Source organism: Salmo salar, chromosome ssa22 (genome assembly GCF_905237065.1).
Source record: "Salmo salar chromosome ssa22, Ssal_v3.1, whole genome shotgun sequence".
NCBI classification, from domain to species: Eukaryota; Metazoa; Chordata; class Actinopteri; order Salmoniformes; family Salmonidae; genus Salmo; species Salmo salar.
Window position 1 is genome coordinate 43,998,678 of NC_059463.1, and position 15,516 is coordinate 44,014,193.

Sequence of the window (15,516 nt, forward strand, 5' to 3'; positions counted from 1 at the left end):
ATCCACCTCAACAGGGCTGTTGGGGAGCGGGTCGAGAGCGTCAAGTTCCTCGGTGTCCAAACCCTACACTGCAAAAAGTGAAATCTAAACAAGCTATATATCTTATATTGATTTATAATTCTCTTAAAATGACCTATTTTCTTGTTTTTTTCATACCAAGCTAAATTATCTAATGTCATTTTTGCTTATTTTTGTGGTGTTATTTACATATTGCATCCTGATTGGCCATATGCTAATGAAGGCCAGTGGGAATTTAGAGGTTCATGAAGAAAGCGTCTCTCTCTCTCTCTCTCATGGGGCTTGTAATGTGAAGCAATGTCAAGTTAGCAATACATTTTCCTTCATGAAGATACTCCTTTAGTTGTTATTTTACTCACGTATAGACAAGTCTGATTACACGATATGGTTTCAGAAGTGGACTAGAACGAGTGTATTTACTAACATAGTTTATCTTACCGGGTTGAAAAGTTTTGGGAAGAAAATTGAAGAGGCTAATCAGCATGGAAGACGTCGCAGGAGAAGCGCAGCAGTGAGTAGAGGAAGAGGCCAGGCTCCTGTTCAAGGTGCAGCGGGAGGGGCACAGATACTCACGCATACAGGCCCAAGTGCTACATTGTGCTTACAGCCACTAGAGCTGTTTGATTTTTCTAAACCGCAAGAATGGACCAAATGGATTAGGAGTTGCGAGCGCATTTGTCAGGTGAGTAATCTTCACACATCTACCGAGGAGAATCAGGGGAACAACCTCATATACTGTTTGGGCGATGAAGCAGGTGACGTTTTGAGGTCCAAACCTAAACAAACTCGAGCAACAACAATATGGACAAGTAAGAGACAGATTTCATACATTCTTTATTGTGAAAAAGAATATGATCTATGAGAGAGCCCGCTTTAACATGTGGAGACAGAGGGGAAATTAAACAGGATTATTTTGTCACAGCCTTATATGCCCTAGCAGAGCATTGCAACTATGGACATTTGCATGATTAACTAAATAGAGACTAGGCTATTCGTTGGGTTAGCAGACGTGTCTGTCAGAATGGATGCAGCTAGATAAAGATCTCACGCTAGAGAGAGCCATTGAGATGGCAAGGCAAACTGAAGTGAAAAAGCATCAAAGTTGCCTGTGAGGTGACACAGTAACAACAAAAGAGGCATGCTCAGTGGATAGAGTTATGCAGAAAGGCAGCCAGTGTCAGTGCAAACAGAAATTTCAGCATGAGAAAGCTAGCCATGCAAATGCTAATGACAAAAAGCAGTCCTTGTCAACTGTGGAAAAATCCCTGCACATCCATGAGCAGTGTCCAGCTTATGAAGTAGTGTGTCACATTACCAACGTGTGCGTGTATATCATCAAGAGCCGTAAACGAGGTTCAAGAAGAGGATGACAGCATTTTCCTAGGAACAATAACAGCAGGAGGTGACCCATGGATGATTGACATTTAAGTGATGGATAGAAATGTTAAATTCACAATAGACACAGGTGCCGATGTGACTTATCCCAGACAATGTGCTAAATCACATTTTTGCAGGAACCAGCAAGCCAGCTCTGCAAAAGCCCCCCAAAAACACTGCTAGGAGCAGAAAGAGCACCGCTGGACGTGATCAGCGTTCCAAGTGTGGTTCTCGAAGGCAAAAAAGGAGACACTGGAGGACGTGTATGATGTCATCAGAGATCTACACACAGCTTTACTGGGCAGGCCAGCTATCACAAAGCTTGAGCTAGTTGCTCGACAGCATTGATTTACAGACATTGAAAGAAAGCATCCAAAGCTGTGCAGTGGTCTTGGCACAGTATAACAACCATATACCATCAAGCTGAAACCCAGGGCAGAGCCCTACTCACTCCACCACGGATTTCTCTGACATTGCTGCCAAAAGTTAAGAGCTAGAGCACATGCAAGAGTATGAGAATCCACCAGAGGAGATACATCACGCCAGACACAACTACCGGCTAAGTTGTTACCCAAAATCACATGAACACCATCAACGGGCAGAAAGGGACGCACCCCAAGGGAAATCTCACCTTGCACTAGGTCAGATATAAGTTAGACTTTGTGCAAGGCTACAGACAATGTATTCAAACCATTCCCTTGAATCAGGACACTGGTTCCTATATCTGTCTCCAGAGAAAAAGGCAGAACAGACTCCAAAACAAACGATTCAGAGGCATCAGTGTCTCGCAGAATCTTTACTGGCACTTCCCAATAGTGAAACATAACCCTCTGAGACAAATGGCGAATAATCAGTACTAAAAGGTTTGGACAATTATTGGGCTTGCGCAACAGGATTAACATGAGGAACAGGCCCAGCTAACGCAACAGGTTTTAAATTTGTGCTGGCCAATCTGTGGAACTTTTTACCAAGGACAGGACATTCATTCTTCCAGTGGCCTTTACCTTGACAATAATAAAAAAAAATATTTACATTCTGTCCACATGAACCACGTTCGGATCTAGATGGAAATGTGTCATTACCAGAACCAAAGGAATTTGCTGACCGAAATCCACTTGAACTGTTCCTCTGCCCTCAATCTCGCATACGGGACCCTCCAAAACTGCCTTTCTGGGTCGGTACGTACTCATCTGCCAAAACAGCAGCTTCAGATGCAATCCGTACTTTATGTTCATTTATATAGGTAACAAGGCGGTCAGGGACAGATTCTTTAAATTGTTTGAGGACAACCAGGTTGCACAAACCTTCAAAACTAGTGACTGCTGATGTAACAGTGTAGGTTCCGTCCCTCTCTTCGCCCCAACCCGGGCTCGAACCAGGGACCCTTGCACACATCAAGAACTGACACCCCACGAAGCATCGTTACCCATCGCGCCACAAAAGCCGCAACGCAAGGGGAAACCCTACTTCAAGTCTCAGAGCGAGTGACGTCACTGATTGAAATGCTATTAGCGCGCATCACCGCTAACTAACTAGCCATTTCACATCGGTTACACTGACACAGTACACCAACGATTGAATTGAGTTAACAAATCCTGTGAAAACTCAACATGGGACTGTTTTTTTACCTTTCAATGTTCTGAAACTCTGTCGATACACTTCAGGGACCAACTCGTAAGCATGCAGGACAGCAGTTTTAACCTTTACGTAATCGTCACTATCTGTAGCGCTAAGAGATGAGTAAGCCTCCTGAGCCTTACCGGTCAAAACACACTGTAGCATCAAAGTACGGTCTGCATCAGGCCAAGCCCGAGAGTCTGCAACATGTTCAAATAACATAAAAAATTAGTCAGGATCCTTTTCAGTAAATTTAGGCAACAACCGAAGATTACCAGCAACATCAAAAAGCGGGGAACGACCAGGGGAACAGCGTCCCATTGGGGAGCTTGAGTAGTCATTCTCTAAAGAAAATTCACCTGAAAGCTTGCCTTCTCTGACAAGTTCTAACCGCTGATGTTGCAACCACAGTTTAGCTTGTTCCGTATCCTGCTTCAACCTTTCCAAAACAAGTTAATGATTTAGCTGCAATAAAAGTAACTCCTTTTCTGCTCAAATGTCAAGCCAGAACTAGAAACAATTGGTACATACAATACAGCTGGACTAGGTTCACTCAATTCTGCCTTCAAAATACCATCTGAAAGCAAATTAGCTGACAGAATAGACTTCACTGTATCCTTGAGACGTTTGTCACTAATCTCAACATGATAATATTCACTCAACTTCAAAAGCTGTTCCTTCGTAAACTGCATAAGCAACTCTTCTGAAGGAGCACACAATCCTCAATAGACGCCATAATGCTACTAACTAATGAACAGATTAGTAGCCCAATCTTTGAATAGCCCTAATGAGCACATCGACTACAGAACAAGAAGTGCATAGCTGACTTAACAGTGCAAAAACAGATGAGTGTATTACTTGAGTTTCCAAAAATCCTATTGTTAAACTTGCACTAGAGCACAATGAGGAACCAGCTCGCTGGTAACCAACCCCGAACCACGGATGTGCTCCCGAGAAAACTACTCTGACCTCTATCACCACACAAAAATAACAAACAACGCACAACGTGCCCCCAGTGGGAACATGCCGCTATACCTAACAGGGGGAAAGACCATAGCTCTGGGCAAGGAGTTATGTCTGCCTCAAAACATCTCACTGTCATATATTGCAAAGACAACTCACCTCCATAATCTGATGACCCAACAGGGAACAGAACAAAGTGTCTCTAGACAGTACAGGAAAAGAGACTTTGTTGTCTTCTCTCCACCGATGCACCAAATCAAAACGTGTAGTAAATAAACAAACAAGTCATTAAACCAATACCTTAAAAGGCAATTTCTCTAAACCAACTGAAGTGTGATTAAACACACAGCTAACTACAAAATGTCAACATGTAACTCCCAATATACAATAGCGCATACAAATGGATTAATAGCCATACAGGCTTCTGGGACAATACCAGAACTAAACAAACCACAAGACCCACCAAAGGGTCACCAATTAGCGCTAACCAATTACCATACACCATGTTTACTAGGGATAACGTCAAAATAGCCAAGGCAAGATCCCGGATGAGCCCCCATTTGTCACAACCTGGCTCTTAGATTGTGACAAGCAAGGGAGTCCACATGTTGGCAGTTAAGGAGTAACAAAAATATTTATTAAATATTTTATCTCCTAGTTGATCCCAAACCCAGGTGCAACTTGTCACCTTAATGACCAAATCAGCTCCACCTGTCCCCAATCTGCAAATAAAAGCACAAACACAGAGAAGGAGGCGGGGAGAGCAAGGGGGGTGTAACAGTGTAGAGAAAAATACAAACATCCCATTGTCGTACAGACCCTTGGTTCACTAGCCAGGTTGAAGATCTTCAGCAAGCTCAATGCAAACATGGGCTTCTGGCAGATCCCGCTAACCGAGGAGTCAGTTAAGCTAACAACCTTCATCACACCTTTCGGGCATTACTACTTCAACCGTCTGACTTTCGGTATCGCTTCAGGGCCTGAACACTTCCAAAACAGAATGGTGACAGAGGGTACTGAAGGCCTAAAAGGTGTGGTATGTCTTATAGATCATGTTTTTGTTTGATTGTCAAATACAGGAGGAGCAAGATGCAAGACTTCATACCTCATTGCAGAAGATGGAAAAAGCCGGCTTAACTCTGAACATGGACAAATGTGACCTGTCAATGCAGGAAGGGAAGTTCCTGTGCCTCATTATCTTGGACAAAGGAGTACAGCCTGACCGACAAAGACAGAGGCTGTCAAGGAGATGGCGGAGCCATCCAAAGTCGGCGAGCTGCGGAGTTTCCTAGGAATGGTGAACCAGCTGGGAAAGTTCATCCCTCAGTTAGCAGAAAAGGACAAACCTCTGAGACCTACTCTCAAAGGAAAAACACTGGTACTAGGGGGGCCGACCAAGTCAGAGCCTTCAAAGAGCTGAAGGAGCTGACATCCACACCCGTGCTAGCCCTGTAAGTCCCAAACAAAGAGATCAAGGTGTCAGCCGATGCATCTTCCTACGGACTAGGAGTAGTGCTGCTGCAGAAGAATAGCGAGGAATATAGACCCATTGCCTACACTTTCCGGTCTCTCACACCGACTGAGCAGAGATAAGCTCAAGTGGAAAAAGAAGCTCTGGGGCTGACATGGGCATGTGAAAGACTCATAGACTTTCTCATTGATCAACACTTTGTTGGAAACTGATCACAAACCTCTCCTGAGTCTTCTGGGGAACTAACCCTACGACAACCTTCCCCCACGTATCCAACACTTAAGGATGAGACTTATGAGGTACTCCTACAGGATTGCTCATGTCCCTGGAAAGAGTCTGTGAAACTGCAGACACGCTGTCACATGGGCCAGTCAAAGCCAAAGCTACTGCTGCGGAAAAGGAGCTCATGGAGTGCACAAATATCTATGTAGATGCGATCATAAAACAGCTTCCAGTGAGTGTTTCCTACATGGATAATATGAGAGAACAACTCAAAGCCAACAGTGTGCGCTCAAAAGTCATGACAATGTGTCAGGAAGGATGGTCTGAATGCAAAGGACCACTGAAACTGTACTGGGCAGAACATGCTTTTCTCACAGTGCACAATGGTCTCCTGTTGAAAGGAACAAGAACATTCCATCAGCCTTACAAAATGATGTCCTCACTAAGCTACACGAGGGTCATCAAGGTGTGGTCAGGTGCAGAGAATGTGCTCAACAGGCTGTGTGTTGGCCTGGACTCAGCCAGCAACTGAACTAATTGTGCATAACTGCAGGACATGAATCAAAGAGCACACAAACCACACAGAACCACTCATACCATCACTACTTCCTGTGAGACGCTGGCAAAGATTGGGAGCGGACTTGTTCACTCTGAAAAGCACCACCTACCTGCTAGTTGTGAGCTACTTCTCAAGGTATGTGGAAATCACAAACCTGTCACTAACAAAGTCTCTGGACATCGTACTCCATTGGAAGTCCATCTTCGCCCGCCATGGGGTACCTGAGGTCCTGGTTACGGACACTGGGCCTCAGTTCTCTGGAAGACCCCTTTCTGACTTTGCTGCAGAGTATGGATTTTTCCATGTCACCAGCAGTCCAAAGTTCCCGCAAAGCAACGGAGATGCGGAACACACCGTTCAGACTGTGAAGAACCTCCTCAAGAAAGCAGCTGACCCTTAGGCCAGCAAAGCAAGGTATCTGTCAACTCCACTCCAGAATGGCTTTAACCCGGCGCAACTAATGATGGGATGACAGCTTCGTACCACAGTGCCAACACTCCCATCGCTGCTAAACCCATCACACACAAACACAGCTGCGGTCAGCTCAAAGGAAAAGGAGAGAAGGAGTGCAGATAAGCAACGCTTCAACAAGCATCACAGAGTCAGCTACCTGAGCAGTGACTGACTAAAAAGTCACGGGAACAGTGCTGAGGGAACATGCAGCACCACGATCCTACATGGTGGAAGTTCCCCATGGGTCTGTCCGCAGGAACAGACATCACCCCATCTCTATGGATGGACCTGAGAACAACAACGCTACGCAGGAGAAGATTGAAGTGTCTTCACCACTCTAACACACAGAATTGCCAGATCCAGAACTGTCCTCAGCTTTTCTCCCCAGAACAAAGAAACAGGGTGCCACTTATAACCCCCCACCCTAGCCTGGGGTTGACCAATCAGATGTCCTTGCAGTACAACTGGGCCAATGACCAAATAACAAGTATCCTGCTCCAGACTCAATGTACAGAATATAGCACATGTAGCCCTGTGTTCAGGACTGACATTCCACAGATTCTAAACAGCTGTTGAACTGAAAACCAACTCCTATTTACATTGACAATTCCCTATTGACCATTAATACTCTATTTAGTTTTTAGTACTCTCGTCCTCTCATCCTCTGCATTGTGTATTTATCTTCAAAATATTCTTATACCACCAACACACAAGGTAATCATGGATGTACCTGCTACACTCAGAACAAGTTCTGGGCGAGCATTAGTTAAACCTCAGACTTGACTTATAGGTCAGCAAACAAGAACAAAAGACTGAGCTTTAAGTAAAAATTAAAACAACAGCTGACAAGTTGTTACAGTTCTAACTTACCTGTAGGGTAGATTTGTGTTAAAAGAAGTGAGAGATGCATTTTGGGTTCAAGTTTACAGAAATTATTTTATGTTCATGACTATGTAAAATTTTTCCAGAATAACTAGTCAGGAAGAGAGACAGAAGGGCAGAATAATCCCTTGAGGCAGTCTACCCTTTGTTCTCTGAAAAGGGGAGATGTGGTGTTATTTGCTTATTGCATCCTGATTGGCCATATGCTAATGCAGACTTGTGGGAATTTAGGGGTTCACGAGGAAAGCGTCTCTCTCGCCCATGTGGCTTGTAATGTGAAGCAACGTCAAGTTAGCAATACATTAGCCTTCATAAAGATACACGGTTAGTAGTTATTTTACGCACATATAGACAAGTCTGATTGCACAACAATTTTAACCTAAAAAAGGCTTAATACAAGAAATTGATCTTATTTCAAGATATATTTCAAGATTTAAATATCACTCAATATAAGATATTTAGGCTTGCTTATATTTAACTTTTTGCAGTGAGGACTTAAAGTGGTCCAGGCACACCGTCGTACAGCGGGTGGTGTGGACAGCCCTGTACATCACTGGGCCCGAGCTCCCTGACATCCAGGACCTCTACATCAGGCGGTGTGAAAGGAAGGTCCGGAAAATTGTTAGACTCCAGCCACCCAAGCCATAGACTGTTCTCCCTGTTTCCGCATGGCGAGCGGTACTGGAGCATCGAGTCTGATACCAACAGGCTCCTGAACAGCTTCTATCCCCAAGCCATGACTGCTAAATAGCTAACAAAATGGCTATACAGACTGTCTGCATTGACCCTTTTATTTTTGCAGACTATGCACACTCACAGGACTCTACACACTCACTCACACACACAAACTCATACTGACACTCCAACACACATACACACACTCACACAAACACACTTGATTTGGCCACGCACACACATTCATGCTGACTCTACACACACTTACACACACTCACTCACATAAGATCATCATATATGCTGTTGCTACTCTGTTTATCATACATCCTGATGCCTAGGCACCTTATCCCGATACATACCTACCTACCCTTACCACTCCAGTATCCCTGCACATTGTAAATATAGTATTGGCACTGACCCTGGAACTGACGCTGTATATAGCTTACTTACTTTCTTGTGTTCTTTCTGATGTGTTTTTGTTCTACTTTAATTTGTTTTATAGTACTACTGATTTTGAGTACTGCATTGTTGGGAAAGAGCAAGAAAGGCATTTCACTGTACTTGTGCATGTGACAATAAAACATGAAACTTATTCGCAAGTAAGTACCTTCTGTGCATAGGCCGAGTACCTCCAGGGGTCCATCTAGGCTAGCCCAGGTTGAGAACCACTGGTGTATAATGCATTTTTTAAAATCAGGCTTGGGAAGTGGACTCAAAAGGTCATTAAAGCACATCTCCTTGTCTGTACACACCTGCACTATCTCTCCCTGCTGTCAGTCCCTACAGAAGGGAGTGTGTTTTGGTGTGGTGTAGCCTCAGGCAGGGTGTGGGAAAGCCTGTTTGAATCCAGCAGATTACTGGATTCTCTTTAGCCTGTCCACCACACCCATCCTGACAGACACACACACACACGCGCATTTAAGACTTCTTACTTAATCTAAAAAACATGAACATACACACACACACACACAAACACAGCGAATGACTTACTCACACTCAAACAAAAAGACAGACAAGAACACAGACATGCACACACACACACCTACCTGAAACAGTCATCCGGACTCGATAAACCAACCAACCAACATACCCAGATGACATATTGTCCTCATTGTCTTACAGGAATTATTGCACAATTACAGTGATAATTAAATATGTTCTACACTCTTGTGGCTTTGAGTCAATGACTCTTATCATGGAGTGAAATTCAGATAATCTCATATGACTACATTGATTACAGTCACGTCATCTCAAATGATTACATTTCCTGTGTAGCGTGCCCGTTCTTTGATGACACAAGTGCTCATTGTCCCAGGTTGTCAGTACTCTGTGGGGACAGAAGAAGTCCTGAAGACTGCTCCTATCCCAGCCAGGCACCCATGCCTGGCACATAATGTGCAATGGATGGGATTGGACTAATTCACTTAACAGCCATTGTTTTTACAACAGCCTAACCCATTCTATAGCATCTACTGTACACTGTGTGTCACTGAAGAAAGCAACAAGGCTTTGGGCCTAATTCATTACATTTGCATAATGTTAGACAAAGAAAGACATCCGTTTGAGTACTGAGTACTCCTCTCTTTGTTTAGGTTGATTTTAAAGTGAAAGTGATCATGACATTGACCTAAATATGCCGAACTAATAATAAAACACATAGCCTAACCCTAAATTGTCTTTGTCAGTTTTTTATCCAAAATGGCTTCTTTGGAATCATTAGGCTAATTTACCAATGTGTTGTGAATATCGGTAGGTAGAATTCAGCACAGGGATTCTTGACAGCTGGGAAATGGGCATCACAGAGAAACAGGTTGTGGCTGAATGGCCTATATCCATATGCACATAGTAGAATTATTTTCTTACAATTGTCATTCATTTTGTAATACACACTCTCCTTCTCCACCTGTCTGGCACTCAGACTCTCCTCCCACCTGATTCTAGTTTAAGGGACAAGAGAAGTCAATCATTAATCACTTTGCTATTTGGACAGGTTCCCTCATTGGTGATAATCAACAACAGCACATGCTCACTGGACTGCCGCTGAAGCCTCTAATCAGTACACAAAGAGATAAAGATGTTCTTTCTCCATTGCCAATACCCAGAGGTGCTGTTAATGAATGTGTTATGCCCCAGAACTGAGGTCAATTCTAGGATATTGATGTTTCATCACAAGCCTGAATTTGGGTTGGAAATAGCATTTGTAAGACATCCAGAATGTGGATATATTAATTTGTGTTTCCCCCCACCTTCACAGGGTTTTACTAAAACCAGTTCCCACATGAAAAAATACTATAGTACAGTCGTGGCCAAAAGTTTTGAGAATGACACAAATATTTATTTTCACAATTTGTGATTGGTTGATTCTACTGTCATTCCAAAATGCTGCTCTAATTTAAGTCAATGTCAATGACGTTGCCTGGTGCCTTCTATTCAAAGTCTGAGGGCCTAGTCAATGAGCGTTGAGCCCAGCTAGATTATATCTACCAAGAGACTACCAAAGAAACATTCTGATTGGATATTTTTTTCTCTTGGATATTAACCCTTCTTTTTCCAACACAAACTGAAGAAATTCAATTGGAAGATCATTACATTGTCACGTCCTGACCATAGAAAGCTTTTATTTTCTATGGTAGAGTAGGTCAGGGTGTGACGGGGTTTTGTCTAGTTTATTTATGTCTATGTTGGTTCTAGTGTCTTTTTTCTATGTTGGGGGTTTTGTCTAGTTTATGTATTTCTATGTGGGGTTCTAGTTTCTGTATTTCTATGTTGTTGTTTTTGGGGATGATCTCCAATTAGAGGCAGCTGGTCATCGTTGTCTCTAATTGGGGCTCATATTTAAGTTGTTGTTTTTCCCACTAGGTTTGGTGGGAGATTATTTTGAGTTAGTGTATGTTGCACCTCTTCGTCACGGTTTGTTGTTTTGTTTAGTAGTTTATTTGTATGTCTTGCATAGTTTCACAGTTATAATAAAATGTGGAACGATACACATGCTGCGCCTTGGTCCCATTCTTCAGACAGCCGTGACATACATGATGAGGGTAAAGAATCAGCTAATAAAGGAAACTACATGGAAATACTGGATTTCTTGGCTGAGTATGACAGCACGTTAAACTGCCATTTGGCTACGACTATCGTGTTCACAGGCACTTCCAGTAAAATCCAAAATGACCGAATACACGCCGTCAAGAATGTAATGACAGATGTCAGGGGGTTTTCTTCAATTCTTCCTTCATATCTAACCATCATGGTTGACGAGACGACAGACATCAGCAATGTAGCCCAAATGTCTTATGTGTTGCGTTACACTACCGATGGTGGTGTGAAGGAAAGGTTTTCAAATTTGAGGATGTAACTGAGGATAAACAGGCAGAAGCGGTTGCTGCCCGAATGATCAGCTTTTTAGAGGAGTGTGAATGCACAGCCAAAGTTGTGGCACAGTGTTATGATGGGGCCACAGTCATGGCCTCTGGTATAAACGGAGTACAAGCCAAGGTGAAAGAAACTATCCCGCAAGCTCTGTTCATTCATTGCTATACCCACACTCTTAATCTGGTGATGTCACAAGGTGCTGGTAAACTAAAATAATGCAATATTTTTTTTCTCTCATCTTGGTGGCCTAGCAGCTTTTTTCTCAAGATCTGTCAAACAAACAAAACTACTGGATGAAATATGCCAGCGACGACTACCCAGAGTGGCGCCAACACTATGGAATTTCTCCTCACCGTTAGTTTGCACTGTGTATGAAATAAAGGTGGAACCCATTGAACTCTTTCAATACATAGTGGACCATCACAATGACTCTGATGAAGACACCAATCACAGCGCAGATGGATACATGATGCACCTGACAAGCTTAGAGTTCTGCTTCCTGCTATCCGCGTTCTACTCCATATTTGCATACTCCGACATGCTGTTTGGAATATTGCAGAACAGGGAGTTTGACATGCAGTTCTGCTTGTCCAGGGTGGACGACTTCTGCAACACCACAGAGAGAGAAAAAGGAAAATTCGATTCCATCTATGAGGACACTGTGAGTGAGACCGGAGATCCAAAGGGGCGCAGGACACAAGAGCCCGGCTGATCTGCTCCACTTTCTCCAGCAGAAGAGACTAATTGATAGTATGCACCAATTGTATCTGCTTACCTGTCTAGTTGTGACCATTCCAGTGTCCACTGCATCAGTAGAAAGAACATTTTCTGCACTAAAATGGATCAAGACATATTCCAGGAACGCCACTTGACAGGCCCAACTGTCAGCCCTGACTTTGATCGCAATCGAAAATAACTTATTTCGGATTTAAAATCAAAAGACAATCTATATGAACCTGCCATTGCCCATTTCATAAAGAAGGACAGGAGAATGGACTTTGTTTTTTAAATGATAATCATAATGGTGAGTGGACTTTTTGTTTTCATCGACAGCTTGCTTTTTGTTGCTATCCTGTTTATATCATTTTGACCCCTTCACTTTTTCCATATTTTGTTACGTTACAGCTTTATTCTAACATGTATTAAATAAAAGAAATCCTCAGCAATCTACACACAATATGTCATAATTTAAATTTTTTACATTTACGTCATTTAGCAGACGCTCTTATCCAGAGCGACTTACAAATTGGTGCATTCACCTTCTGATATCCAGTGGAACAACCACTTTACAATAGTACATCTATCTTTTTTTGGGGGGGGGGGGGGATTAGAAGGATTACTATATCCTATCCCAGGTATTCCTTAAAGAGGTGGGGTTTCAGGTGTCTACGGAAGGTGGTGATTGACTCCGCTGTCGTGGCGTCGTGAGGGAGCTTGTTCCACCATTGGGGTGCCAGAGCAGCGAACAGTTTTGATTGGGCTGAGCAGGAACTGTGCTTCCGCAGAGGTAGGGGGGCCAGCAGGCCAGAGGTGGATGAACGCAGTGCCCTTGTTTGGGTGTCAGGCCTGATCAGAGCCTGAAGGTATGGAGGTGCCGTTCCCCTCACAGCTCCGTAGGCAAGCACCATGGTCTTGTAGCAGATGCGAGCTTCAACTGGAAGTCAGTGGAGTGTGCGGAGGAGCGGGGTGACGTGAGAGAACTTGGGAAGGTTGAACACCAGACGGGCTGCGGCGTTCTGGATGAGTTGTAGGGGTTTAATGGCACAGGCAGGGAGCCCCGCCAACAGGGAGTTGCAGTAATCCAGACGGGAGATGACAAGTGCCTGGATTAGGACCTGCGCCGCTTCCTGTGTGAGGCAGGGTCGTACTCTGCGAATGTTGTATAGCATGAACCTACAGGATCGGGTCACCGCCTTGATGTTAGCGGAGAACGACAGGGTGTTGTCCAGGGTCACGCCGAGGCTCTTAGCACTCTGGGAGGAGGACACAATGGAGTTGTCCACCGTGATGGCGAGATCATGGAAAGGGCAGTCCTTCCCCGGGGGGAAGAGCAGCTCCGTCTTGCCGAGGTTCAGCTTGAGGTGGTGATCCGTCATCCACACTGATATGTCTGCCAGACATGCAGAGATGCTATTCGCCACCTGGTTATCAGAAGGGGGAAAGGAGAAGATTAATTGTGTGTCGTCTGCATAGCAATGATAGGAGATACCATGTGAGGATATGACAGAGCCAAGTGACTTGGTGTATAGCGAGAATAGGAGAGGGCCTAGAACTGAGCCCTGGGGGACACCAGTGGTGAGAGCACGTGGTGCGGAGACGGATTCTCGCCACGCCACCTGGTAGGAGCGACCTGTCAGGTAGGACGCAATCCAAGAGTGAGCCGGCGCCAGAGATACCCAACTCGGAGAGGGTGGAGAGGAGGATCTGATGGTTCACAGTATCAAAGGCAGCAGATAGGTCTAGAAGGATGAGAGCAGAGGAGAGAGAGTTAGCTTTAGCAGTGCGGAGAGCCTCCGTGACACAGAGAAGAGCCGTCTCAGTTGAATGACCAGCCTTGAAACCTGACTGATTTGGATCGAGAAGGTCATTCTGAGAGAGATAGCAGGAGAGCTGGCCAAGGACGGCACGTTCAAGAGTTTTGGAGAGGCAAGAAAGAAGGGATACTGGTCTGTAGTTGTTGACATTTGAGGGATCGAGTGTAGGTTTTTTGAGAAGGGGTACAACTCTCGCTCTCTTGAAGACGGAAGGGACGTAGCCAGCGGTCAAGGATGAATTGATGAGCGAGGTGAGGTAAGGGAGAAGGTCTCCGGAAATGATCTGGAGAAGAGAGGAGGGGATAGGGTCAAGCGGGCAGGTTATTGGGCAGCCGGCTGTCACAAGACGCAAGATTTCATCTGGAGAGAGAGGGGAGAAAGAGGTCAAAGCATAGGGTAGGACAATGTGAGCAGGACCAGCGGTGTCGTTTGACTTAACAAATGAGGAACGGATGTCGTCGACCTTCTTTTCAAAATGGTTGACGAAGTCATCCGCAGAGAGGGGCAGAGGGGGAGGAGGATTCAGGAGGGAGGAGAAGGTGGCAAAGAGCTTCCTAGGGTTAGAGGCAGATGCTTGGAAGTTAGAGTGGTAGAAAGTGGCTATAGCAGCAGAAACAGAGGAGGAAAATGTAGAGAGGAGGGAGTGAAAAGCTGCCAGGTCCCGCAGGGAGGCTAGTTTTCCTCCATTTCCGCTCGGCTGCCCGGAGCCCTGTTCTGTGAGCTCGCAATGAGTCGTCAAGCCACGGAGCAGGAGGGGAGGACCGAGCCGGTCGGAAGGATAGGGGACATAGAGAGTCAAAGGATGCAGAAAGGGAGGAGAGGAGGGTTGAGGAGGCAGAATCAGGAGATTGGTTGGAGAAGGATTGAGCAGAGGGAAGAGATGATAGGATGGAAGAGGAGAGAGTAGCAGGAGAGAGAGAGCGAAGGTTGCGACGGCGCAATACCATCTGAGTAGGGGCAGAGTGAGTAGTGTTGGAGGAGAGTGAGAGGGAAAAGGATACAAGGTAGTGATCGGAGACTTGGAGGGGAGTTGCAGTGAGATTAGTAGAAGAACAGCATCTAGTGAAGATGAGGTCAAGCGTATTGCCTGTCTTGTGAGTAGAGGGGACGGTGAGAGGGTGAGGTCAAAAGAGGAGAGGAGTGGAAAGAAGGAGGCAGAGAGAAATGAGTCAAAGGTAGACGTAGGGAGGTTAAAGTCACCCAGAACTGTGAGGGGTGAGCCATCCTCAGGAAAGGAACATATGAAGGCGTCAAGCTCATTGATGAACTCTCCAAGGGAACCTGGAGGGCGATAAATGGTAAGGATGTTAAGCTTGAATGGGCTAGTGATTGTGACAGCATGGAATTCAAAGGAGGAGATAGACACATGGGTCAGG

The 15,516-nt window shown here is 44.8% G+C and overlaps 1 long non-coding RNA gene across 1 annotated transcript; it reads left to right on the forward strand.

The window, feature by feature from the left end:
- Positions 1-9,909, forward strand: LOC106583417 (uncharacterized). Its single transcript, XR_001323512.2, has 2 exons — positions 1-700; positions 8,051-9,909. It is a non-coding gene; the product is annotated as an uncharacterized lncRNA (long non-coding RNA).
- Positions 9,910-15,516: the final 5,607 nt, after the last annotated feature.